The sequence below is a fragment of the Haliaeetus leucocephalus genome, unplaced genomic scaffold, assembly GCF_000737465.1.
Source record: "Haliaeetus leucocephalus isolate CR32 unplaced genomic scaffold, Haliaeetus_leucocephalus-4.0 Scaffold897, whole genome shotgun sequence".
In the NCBI taxonomy this organism is placed as follows: Eukaryota; Metazoa; Chordata; class Aves; order Accipitriformes; family Accipitridae; genus Haliaeetus; species Haliaeetus leucocephalus.
In genome coordinates, this window is record NW_010973333.1 from 350,513 (window position 1) to 363,563 (window position 13,051).

Genomic DNA, 13,051 nt, shown 5'->3' on the forward strand with positions numbered 1-13,051 from the left:
CTATTTATTAGGGAAAAAGGCAATCCAGTGCTAGCTAGCTTGGAAAGCTTTTGTTCCCTATGGATTTGACAGGATCCTTGCTTGAAAGCTGTCTTTCTACACAATTCTTTTCTCTTCTCCTTCCCATCCCTTTCATAACTGCTTTTGCTCAAACCTGGAAAAAACCACACCAAACAGCAATACTTTTTTCTCTCAAAAATATGGATTCCTAACAAAGTTATCTCTGAAAGTGCAAGTGGACAAGAACGGCTCAATAGGAGCTGTGTCTGCTCATAGGTGCAAAGGGGACCAGTCAGCTGTGATACTCCAGAAGGGTTTTACTCAGTTGTGAGGATGGTGAGTAATGTGCTAAGCAAATAGCAGAAGTGTTCAGTGATGTTTTCATTCAGTAAATCATCTGGTATTTGTAAGATGTAAGGCAGGTTTGAACCATAAGAGCATCTATACATGCCCCAACCAAAGCTTCCTGTATCTCAGCACCCTTTCTCTGCTAGTGCAGTCTGCAGGTCCTCGGCAAAAGGGGAAAAGTATGAAGGCACTTTCTCAGATGCACCCTCTCAAATTCCAGCTGTCCATGTCTCAGGGAGCTGAAGCTCTCCTTATTCATGTCCTTCATGACTCTTCCATGAAGTGGTGAAAACTGGTTTACTGATGCCCCACTCCCTTTTCTCTCATATCTCAAACCAAACTACAAAATGGAAAGTTCAAGACAGAGAATGAGGAGCTGAGGGTCATGGCCTCCAATGGCAGCAGGAGTGCTGGGAGAAGAGTAAAAACCAAAGGAACTGAAACAAGTTTGCTGTGTGACATCATGCTATTTTATGGCTTGGCAATGTCAGAATCAGCTCCTGCTTGCAAATTCTAGGAGTTTCAAAGATTATGTTTTCAAATATTATTTCAGAGAAATATTATTTCCATCAAACATGTATCTAAGTACTTTCTAGTTGAGTGCCAGCTCTCTAAAGAAGGGATAGGACAAATACTGTATGACTTGAATGACTGATTACACTTCATTAAGAGCAACTATTGTATATCTAAAAAGTCTGGGGCAGGAGCAGCCTACAGGAAAACACATTCCCATAGTCCTTAAAAATAATCAAACAATTCCCAGAAATTAGGGAATGATCGGAAGGCTATACTGATTGAACGATTTAGCCAGAACAGATGATTTGGTTACTCTAATTAGCAAAAATCTGTGGAGAGAAGCTTGAAAACTACTTAGCTGCTGAATTGCTTAGCCCAGCAGTAGTTGTCACTTGTATTTATTGGCCATTAATTAACTGATACATTTTAAAAGGCTAAACATAAAAAGGCCCCTTACAAAAAACTACAGCGGCATACTGAGTGCTTCGTTTCACTGTGACACCTGGAGTAAAGGTCTCTGAGCAGTTATCGCTGCCACCCTAACTCACTCACTCATCCAGAGCCTTTGCTGCAGTTTTCCCTCTGTGTGCTCTGGGCACAAGTGGTCTCTTTGTCCCAGGGCTGTGCGTCCTGCCGAGCCACGCTGAGCACTGGCAGCAGCACAGGGCCATGGCTGGGATATAACCTACCTGTACGCTGCACACGGCTTTTCCCTGCACCACCTGTAGAGATAATTTTATTTGGCCATGAAGCTTTGGTCACGCTTGTCTGCACTTCCGAGCACCGGCACCTCATGCCACCCGGCACCCGAGCAGAGCCAGCGGCAGACAGGTGGTCAGGGTGCGCCGCAGGCATTTCTATATGTATTTATAACTGCACAGTGCTCCGACACTGGAGGCAGCTGACAGCAGCAGCCAACGGGAGTGTGCCCAGGACCCTTGTGCTTGCTCTCCTACCAGCCACTGTCAGTCAGGATGCTGAGATTTGAAATTCATGAGTTAATCTGGTTCTGCAGTGAAATGTCTCTCAGCTGGAAAATGCTGGTTCCGTGAAGGCAAAATTTTTTGCAGAAAATTTTGTTTTCTTCGATGGAAGTTATTTTCTAAAACCTGGTCAAAAGCCATCAGTCAAAAGCCTTCCTCTTCAGCCTCTTTGAGACAAAATTTTATTTTCCATGTCAAAGCAAATTTTCTATTTTGTATTAAGAACTTTTCAGATGTTCTAATTCCCAGAAAACCATAGTATTTTCATTTTTGTCCCCCCAAAAATTATCCGACCAGAAGCATTATTTTTCTCTTTCCCATTTTGTCGCCTAAGCAACTTATTCTTTTTTTTTAATCTTTTTTTTGTTCCATTCCTAAAAGGAAATTTTTTTGAATTACCAACTTTCTTTTGAAATGCAAAAAATTGGTTCCCACACAACCCTTTTTAATAGAGGGAATGTGTTTCAGCAAATGTCCTTACCATAAGGAGCTTCCAGACAAAACTGATTTAAAAGTAATTTAATTTTGCTTTCCTTTTCTGCACAAGCTTCTGCTAGTGCTCACTATTGTTTCTAGATGTCTGTTCTTCATTCACAGCAGACTCATACCGACCTCAAACTTCACTTCCTACTAAGCCTGGGAACAGAGATTCATAAGTCCACTGGATATCGAATACCATGGATTTGGTGGAGATACTGGTTTTACAACCTTTCATAATCCTCCTCTCCCCACTATAGTCTCCCTGTCCCATAAGCTATAAATGAGGAGACACATTGCTTCTCTTTCCCTACTGAAATTATGTCTACTCCACAGGTCCCAACAACCTCCTCTGCAATGCTCTGATAAATATCTGATTACACTCAGGGCAATTGTTCACAATCTGTATTTGGCTTTGAAATTTGCTGCTTCTATTTCAACCCTGGCAGGAAAAACAGCTTGTCTACCTGAAAGCTTGTCTACTTTTTCAGACTACACTTGTTTGTCCAATAAGAGATAGTATCTCTACCTACAGACTTTGCCCTGCCTTTTATTACAGCTATGTTTTACAACAAATATTACTCACAGTGACATAGTGAAGAAGAGCATGAGACAGCAGGAGAAGACCCAAACACCGTCGTTATGCCAATAGCCCCTGTGTCGTAGGCACTGGGATAAGATTCAGTGGACCAAATACAGACATCTCTGTTCTTTGCATCCGCTGTCTGCTGAGGTGGTCCTGCTCTTGGTGACAGGATAAGGCCAGGCTACTTCACACAAAGCCTTGACCTTCCATAAGATCCCACTAGAAACTGAGAGAACTGCCCCCCTCTGCCTTCTCCAGCTTGAAGGGAGATATTAAAATAGGGCAAGAGGGTGTTCTAATTTGGAGAAACCAGTGCAACTAGAGCAGAAAGCCCTTCTTTGAATATCCAGTGAAGAACAAAGCCAAAACACAATGGTCTTTCCAACATTTTAACAAACAATCCTGTTTCCAATTCTTCATCAGATAAGAATGTTTTGTGCACATTGGGCCAATTTATTCTGGAGCAGGAAAGTCTGTAGCTGCGCACAGCCCACCCCACTATTTCCTGTGGGAGTCACTGAAAAATCTTCTGTCCTTCCATTCCCCTGACCAAAATATTTCTAAACATTCTGGGAGGATCTTGCAGGCAACCATGTGACTACATTTAGGAAGCAAACAGCCAACTGCAGGCAGTCACCAGGGGATGCACATTCATTCCTTGTGAATCTTGCTGAGGTTTTTATGAAAGAGAGCTTAACCTTTCTTTGGCTTGCAAAGCTCTAGCCAACTAATCGCTATTTATACAAGCTAATTCTTTATAATTATAATAGGAAAAAATTCCCTCCATCCAAATCCTTAGAGGGCATAAGGAATATAAGAACAAAAAAGAGCATCTAGCCCTGAATATTTGACGACTTCTACTAAATTTTAGAATCAGAGTGGAGTAATTCTTCCAGAATAAAATCACTTCTATTTCAGGAGAGAATGTGTACCTAGGGAACTATCATGAAATTGTGCAATCTGTTGGTCATTTCCCCCACGTAGATAAGACCTAAATCTTATTTTCCTACAGTTCCTCAACTACTGTCTTGCTTCAGGAATAGTTTAAAGAAATGTGAATCCATCCCATGTGCATGAATTATTCTGCCAAATCAAATTCAATAGGGTATTCTGTTTGTAAATCTTAAAAACTATTAAGTGGAGTAGATTATTCAGCAAATCTCAGAGATAATGAATTAGCTTGAGAGCTATATAGAAAAGCATCATCCAAATAAGATAAATTACCAAGCAAAAATTTTATAACAAAGGAGACCAAGCTGAATTAAGTCTGTGGGGAAATCTTCGTTCATAATTTGAAGTTTTCTCCTCTTCCTAAGCCTGTTTCATCATTATGTGATTAACAGTAAAGGGCCCAAGTAAAGGACTTAGGGTCCATGAGCTTCATTTTGGTCTGCACCAAGAAAGGAGCTGGATCCCAAAAGAGCAATGCCTGGCTTGCTTCCAGCTCTGCGAAAAGCTCCTGTGGGCACCCAGTGCTGCTGCCTCTGGAGTGCACATCTATCCTTCACAGACATTTTAGAAGTGCTAACTATAACAGCTGCCTGCAAAGCCTGGAGCAAGCCTTTAGTGGAGTGTCTGAGGAAAGTTGCAACAATGGGAGGGAGTCACACTCACTTCAACTTTGCTTGAAGAGGTGGGGGTGTAGGGGGCCACTCTTGCTATTCTGATCCATAGCCCACTTCCTCACACCAGTAATTCCCAGTGGGTTCTGCAAGGGAGGTTTCTCCAATGCCCAGATTGTTCAGAGATACAGCACTATTGTGGCTGCAAGGTGTGCATTATGTGACCATCCGAAAATTTCTGTGCAGAAGTGATGAAGCACTGCGATGCAAGTGCTGTAAAGCAAAACACGGCTTTCAGTCTGGATTGAATGCCTTGCCAAGCCCAAGAGAGGGCTGCAGAGAAGGGCATGCCCATATTGGCGCAGGTCCCATGAAACAACATTTCTGCAGTGTTTACAGGAGGGAGGATCTGTCCCCTCTGCACACAAAGATTTAACCTTGCATGTTTGGGTTCAATTGTGGATGGCAGCCTAGGAATGAAAGGACACATCCAAACGTCATCAAGAGCTTCAGAGGAGCCGCAACTCCCTGAGACCTAGATCTTGGGCAATGACTGAGCCAGGCAGGGGCAGGTGAGACTCCCCTTTCTCCTGGCTAAGATGTAGAAGAATTTCCAAATCTCATGGCTGCAAAAACCATGAATCCTGCAGTGTTCCTCTCCCATGGCAAGGGCAGAGTCAGCATTCTCTTCCCTTCACACTGCAAGCAGTTACAGGAGCACTAACAGAAAATATTGTTATCCCAGAGCTGTCCTCCACTGGAGCCTTTCCCAGCTGCTTCCTTACTTAGGTGCCTGCCACACGTCAGAGACACCAGCCGCCCCCTCTACCTATTTTTACTATACAAGATCCATAAACTAAAGACACTCCACATCTCTAGCATGGTTTCATCTCCAATTCATCAAGCAGGAATTTCCCTTCTCTTAGTGCTTTGTCCTTTCCTGGGCAAGGACACTCAACATTGAAAAACAACTTCACTTTTTCTATTTTTTTTTAAAGAGGAATTTCATGCTTTTGCTACTTCTAACCTACAGGATTCCTCTTCCTGTCACCTATACAGACTGTTTTGTTACTAAATACAAAACATGACACATACAGCTAGAATAGCCACCAAGCTGGTTTTACACAAGCAAACCTGTTTCAGCCTGAAGGACCTGGTTTGGGCCTTCTCCATCTATACCATGCAGGGTTGTGATTCAGGCTGAGACAGCCAAATGACCCTGTTTTGGAATTGTGTCCTTGGCCAGAAGGGACAAATCAGTATATTTTTTGGCCCAGTACAAGGAGCGGGGAAGCCTGCCGCAACTCCAAAGAGAGCACTTGTCCCTTGGATACTTCTGGGGCTCACACAGGAGTTTGCAGTACCTCTAGAACCAGAAACGGAGCTTGCCTGTGCATCCATCGAGTCTCAGCCTGTTGCAAGAGCCTCTCTGGCCAATGTTAGAGGAGACATGAGAAAGTCCAAGCGTGCTGCCACCTCCCCCTCTTCCAGCAGCCCTGCCTTCCCCCAGGTTACAAACTGCCTGGAGCTGCAAAACCAAAATGTTTTCAGCACTGCACCAGCTCTCCTGCTTTGTGCATCAAGGAAGAGATTGGCCCCAAACATGTCCCGCTACGTTGCTTCTCACTCCCCTCCCTTATTCACTATCCCCAGAGATGAACACTTCTGCCACCCCTGGCCCTCTGCTTTCTCTTTGCTTTGGACCAAGATCATGAGCTTTGCCATGCCATGGGAGCATGCTGGCTGGGAGCGAGAGCCATGCGATAGCATGGTTTGTGAAGTCTTTGAACTTGCACTAACTGTGGTTGGCATCATAAGAGTAAGCACAGTTCCTAGGTCCCTGACACACAGGTGAGTAGAGGCACGAGATCTGCCCTCACACAGAGAGCTGGCATGTGTCCTTGGCCTCACAGAGACTTTGGTAAAAGGAAACAACTGATCTGCTCTTAGTCAAAGCTTTAGGCAAAGTTGTCTGAGTACCTGTCTACGTTCAAGCCAGCACATCATTAACAAACAGCTTTATATTTCATGGGGAGATGGGGATAGAGGGAAACTCTTCCTTAATCTGTCATTCCTGATGCAGTGGAGCTTCCTGGATGGCAAAAGTGGGAAGTACTCAACCCTAGGAGGTAAAGGCAGAGGGCTCACTTGGCACTATATCCACTCTAAATGCTAAGAGAGATCTAGTAAGGCTGAAGACAGTTACATATATTAGGATGTGCCCAAAGGATTAATGACTCCTGTCATCTTTGTCTCTGTTAGTGTATTTTATCCACAACTGGCTATTTCTTCACTATGGCCATAGCAGCAAATACTAAACAGTTTCCAGCACTGAAACTATATCACTCTTCCTCATAGCTAGGTCTGTCCTTTCATGCGTGACAGGTGGTATCCACCCAAGCAATATAAAAACCCATCAGATTAGGATTAAACTTCTCTCTCCATGACCTCTCAAAGCAGCATTTATTTTATTACAGTTGGGAAGAAAAGTTAGCCTGAGATCCAGGCCACCTTTCAACAAAACCCACTGTTCATAAGTGGGGCTATCTCCTGGTAGGAAGAGTCCTCTAGACCCCACCGAGTGTGCTGATCACAAGGCCACCATGCCAAGGCAGACTGAGGCATCAGAGGTAGTCTCCAGAAGATGGGTGTACCCAAGATCTGGTATTATGTCCCTCTAGCCTCTGGAAAAGGCAGACACCCAGCCAGGCAGAGCAGATCACTCTCTCTCTCAGCACTAGGGCAGAGCCGATCTCCATTGCAAGTCTCTGGAGGTACCTGCTTCTCTACACTGACTCTTCAGGTGGTTATTACAGGTAAGTGCATTGGCTCCTTTTCACCCCAGCCCAGACTTGCTGGACAATAGCCTAAAACACTCGCAGTAGTGTCAAAGTTTGGTACCCTTGGCAGGCAGACTAAATTCCCTCTTGGATTTTTCCATAGGAGGTCCTCAACCCAATAATAACAGATTATTTTCCTCTCTTTAGCATGTGGCTTTCCTTGCTGGGAACACTCACCTTATTTGCCTCAGCAGGGGTTGTGCAGCTCTCAGTTACCCTGGTCAGCCTCAGCCTTCCCTATACTCTCGTCACAGTCGGCAGCGGATCCTGCTGGGCCCATTTTCTACCTTCCCACCCCTTACCCTTTCTGCCTCTAAAGCCACGTGTCTGCAGCCAGACCAAGAAAGCCACCATGGCAATTTAGCACTGCTGCAGTGAGAGTTTTGAACACTGCGTAAGTTGAACAAACTTACAGAAAAGTTGCAGCAAGCTTGGAGCCAAGTTGCAGGAACTGGTGTGCGATTAAATGATGTGCTGTAAATTCTTCTAGGCAGGACAATGAGGACACCAGTTTCTGAATACTCTGAACTGCAGCCAAATAAATTCTCCAGAACTGCAGTATATAAAAAATACCAGTCATTGTCCTAGTTTCACAGACACATGATAGCAACCACTGTATCGCTTATTTCATTATCATCATAACAACTCCATCCTCAGACAGGCACTACTTTATTTACAAGTTTAATGCACAGAATCAGATGTAAGACTGGATATGTAACAAAATTATTCATATTTCAGAGAAGTACTATGTAGTACAAATACCCAGGGTACCCCAGAGTATCCTAAAAAAGTGGAAGGAGGTCTCCTGTGAAAGTCAGAAAGTTTTGCTGTTGGATTCAAGGAGATCAGCCTGTAAACTTAAAAGGTGCAGCATGTTCAAGAAAAAAATCAGAGGTCACCAAGTTTTTGTCATGGTTTTAAGGTGCTTCTGCTATAAAATAAAAACCTCTTTGCTGCCATTAAAGCACCATCCAAAACATGATAGCCTTCATATTGTTGAGTCTGCAACAGAATATAAACACACTCTATTGGCAGTGTTGCATGAAATAACCGCCTTCAAGTGACCTTCAGATTGGTAACACAACACATCATATTCTTCATTATTATTATTTCCAGGCTGTTCAACATAATATCTCAAGTACGAGCCAGATAAGCAAAATTGCATCCCACTGAGCTGATTTTTAATGTCTTGATTTATCAAGTAATAGGGTGGCTGTTGGCATACATGATTCTCATTCACATACATTGGTTCTAATTGCAGGAGAGTATATTTCAAGCACTTAATATTCACGATTATTGTGAAGAATTTCCCAGCCTGTCCTGGATGTAATTAACAGCTTGAGTGAAACATTGTATTTATTGCTATTGCTGAGCTCTTCTGAACACAGCTTCAGGGTGGTGAACTGACTAGTGCATATAATCTTTAAATGATCAGATTGATAGTGCGTGCTGAGAAGACCAAAGCCTCTCTTTGACAAGTAACAAGAAGAAGTCTAGTTTGCAGATGTTAATGAAGAAGTGCTTCAGGTATTAAAAGGAATAAATGCCACAGGGTGGTGGGCTGTATTTTAACTCTGTGCATGGGCTTGATCAGCAGCACTGGAAAACTCTTTTAAACAGTAATTCACACAGTTTGGGAGGGGAAAAAAAGCCTCTGTTCATTGTTTGCACATTAGACTAAATAACATTTGATGACAAGAAAAGGAACATTTGGCTCTCTCCACCCCAGGACTCTGAATTTGTCTTTTAAATTACTCACTTATGGTTATGCCATGGATTCTTTAATACCTTTTTTTGTAGCATCCTGTTTTTGGAGGCTGCTGTATTTTCTTTTAATTAGTGCATCCCTGGCCTGCCTCGGGATGCTCAGCAGGGACTGGGAAAGGTACAGTGGCTGAATTGATGCCCGCCTCTGCCCCACCAGAGATGTCAGCTTTTAAAATAACCACGCTTCACTACAGGATGGCCATGGAGTTATTGACTGTAAGGGCCCAGCTTGTTAAAATTGGACTCGAATAATATAGCTTGACCTACTTACACAACCCAAATGATCGCTCACTATTTTTACAGAGAAAACCTGGAAAATGCTTAAGGAGGCTGGGTGAGGTCTCCAGCCACTGGAGGGTTATTCTCCCCACCAGTTTCTCCTCTGCCTCCCACCAACATTCTTTCACTGGAAGTGTCAGTTTTAATGTACGGGTATTTTCTGATGAAAAAAACCCATTTTACCCCTCCAAACCCTGGCCAGTTCTCACCTGCAGGTCTCCTCCTCTGGGGTCTTGCACTGGGGTAGAGCACCTGCACAGTGGACTCACGGCTGTAGGACTACAGCTGGGGTAAAAACATTTCATAGCTATTAACGAGCACTCAAACCTTGTCCTTAAATTTCACTGTAAGAGTTCCCCCCCTGCCCTGCTTCTCCCTCATTTCTCCCAGAGGATAAGATGGCTGCCAGCCAAGCTGCTTTTTTAAGCCATGTTTTTTAGACAGGTGCCTATAGACTTTTTTGGGGGGGAGGTAATGCCAGAGGAAGGCATAGGTGCCGAACCTGTGCTGGGTCACGTAGACTTTGCAGCGGTTTGCGTCCCAGGGGGAGCTCAGTCCCGTGGCTGGGGAACCTCTGCACAGACACAGAGCTGCAGTGTGACTCATGGTCACCCCACCAGGAGTGTTTGCATTTTTGTTTTCCTTAACCATTTTCATTAAATATAAAAAGCTAACCAGCCGTAAATCTTTCTCTTGGTTTTGGTGCATCCTCCCCCCCCCCCCCCAACCCCAAATATAGAGCTGAATCGAACCTGACAGTGTTTTCTTTATGTTCATCATAATTTTGCTACAAATTCACCACATGCTATGCTGGAAATCTGCCTGACAAGTGTTTTTAATTTGAAGGGAAAATACCAGAAGTTATATCACTTGCAAATTGATGAATGTCTTTTTTTTTTATTCTTTTTGCAAAATGATTTGCTCTCATTTCCAACACCCTCTTATTGCAGATGTTATCAGTATGAGAAAATCAAGGTAATGCTGGAGTAGGCTGTTCACAGTTCAGCTAAGTACACCTCCATCCCTTTGCATGTTTGGGTTTTTTTTTTTGTGTAAGTGCATGAATGGTTTACAAATTCAGCAGTATCCCAGAATGTGAATTTAGGCAAGATTCTGCCACTTTGTCTCCCATTATATGCTGTGGTACCACACACTGCATCTTCATATACCATACCCTAGCCAGCCAAGACTGTTAAAATCATTTAGGTACCTCACTCTTGTTGGTGATCTGGACCCTTGTTCTTCCTGAACCCCAAAGTGTCCTAAACAAGCATCCTTTGTTACACCTGTTTTCTCCCAAACTGTGGATTTCCACACTTGAGACGAGTTCTACAGGGACTTAGGAAGTCAAGTGGAGAGACAAAACTTTTGAATTGTCCTCGTAGAATAATTACAATAACTTGTGTTCACACCACAAAAGAAAAAAGAAAAAAAAAAAAAAACAAAACAGGAAGGGGGTGGAGGGGAGGGAAAAGGACTTAACACACTGAGTAGCAAAGTAAAACTCCACTAATGAAGCCGGAATGAACACTTCAGTGAAGACCATTTCAGAAAATAACTGGGAAACATAAACATATGCTCATCTCATCTCATCTCCTTTAGGGGCCTGTTAGAGAGGAAACACAACTACGGAGGAACTTTCAAAGCAAAGCACAGGATTTCTGGTCCTCCTCCTGTTTTTCTTTCTTGGCCACAAACCAGAGCAGCATAGTGGTATTCACAATAAGTATTCCTCATCAGTCAATGCCAGCAAGAGGTACAATATAGGTCCAGGCCAAACGGTATGACCGAGTTCCTGGCCTGCCCCTGGCACCCAGCACCCTCTGCATGGGGAGAGGTGGCAACCAACTACCATCTATCAGCATACTTCTGCAGCACCATGCAATGCAAAGGCACAACAGTGCCCTTCTTATATGGGTATATTTCCCCTATCTGTGTTCTGTTTGGGCAGAAATGATTCTTTTGATCAGATTTTTGAAATGGAGCTTCTGCCACAGGTCAGGCTGTATCTGTAGGGCACAACAGAGGCTAAGGAGGCAGGGAACATACAGCACGCAGACACAACATCCACCCCAAATCTGTCAAGGGGATTGGTGCGTTATACATTTACTAACACATACAGTATTTTTTAACAGAAACCCCATCATACTTTGGCTCAAGCACTCTAATTGTATACAATAATATAAACTGCTGACAGTAAAATTCAGTTCAGTAGCTGCTGAAGAGGCTGTTTTCACCCAGGAAAGGAAAGAGTCTCTTACCAAAGCTTGCTATTACTGCACTGTAATGAGTTAATACAGACTGCAGCTTGTTAAAAGGGCTGAGATGAACCAGCAGATATATGTGGGGAGGTTTATACTAGCACCTACTCCTACAGGGTATGAGTCAGGCCAGTGCTGTTGCTCTTTCACTTTTATAAGCATTAAACTTCTTTGCAAGCCGTTGAGCTACTCTGAAATTTCAGGTACAGATTTTTTAACTGACTAACCAGCTAAAATGTCTGCAGGCTGATTAAAATGCAAAGCAATCTTTAAAAAACCTAGCACAGGTAAGAGAGCAGAAAAAATAATGATTAAAAAAAAAAAAAAGGTGGGTCCATGTAGGAGTCACACTGCATGAGTAAAATCAAAGGTCTAAATCTTGAATGCTTGAGGCATTATACAGATGTATAATGTTTTAAAGATGATTTGCTAACTTGTCTCATTCAGGGATTTACTTATCAGCTGTAATCCAGGCCAGCCTCTTAAACTGAGCTCTGACCTGTGAGGTTTAGATTATATAAATTCAGTGGGTACCACTCTCCTTTAAAGCAAACAATCAAAAAACCCCCTTAAAACATTGATCAAAGCATGGCAACATGTGGAGGAGATGGGACACATCACCTAACTCCACTGCTCTGGAGACAGAAGTGACTGCTTGCAGGAGGCAGGAAGATGAGAGCAAAGGCTTGTATTTGAGTCACCTTCTCACCACAGCTAAAGTAACTGTTCTGACTCCTTTGGCTTGTGAGGAAGCTGAGGAGAAGAAGGAAAGTCAGTCTCTGTTTTCAGGTTTGTGTATGTTATTTCCCAACTCATTGCAATGCAGTCTATGCTTTCAGAACTTACTTCTTTTCCATCAGGTTTCTTCTCTTTCAAACAATTGTTATGAATAATTTTTATTTAGCTGCTTTTCCTTACTATATACAGTTAGAAGCAATTTTTAATTCCTCTTCAAACCCTTCTAGAAAGTGCAGGTTCATGGAAAAGGCCAGTTTAACTTCAGAGCTATATCTAAGTTAAAGGAACAATAATGGTACCCGCCGCCTTACGTATAACATATGTGTAAAAATTGGTGATGTTTGGGATATATCTGAGGTTTAGAAACTGCCCCCAACGCATTAACAAGAAATCAGAGAGCACATAAGCATAGGTCTGCTACAGATCGTCACAACATGACCCAGACCTCCTGTGAGAGGACCAGCACCCCAGCAGTCTTCAAATGTCCCGATGGAGGTACTGAGCCTGGTGGTTATGGCACTCCTGAAAGAAGGGGGAAATGCATGCCTTCATACAGTCTTTAAGCCTGGTTCCCAGGAGCTATGTACCTGGCTGGGAGGTATTTCAATAAGGCAATCTCATCTGTGCTGCCAAAACTGGACTCCTGCACAGCCAGGAAGGTGAACGCTGAGCAATCTGTAGCAGCTGGCAGAGA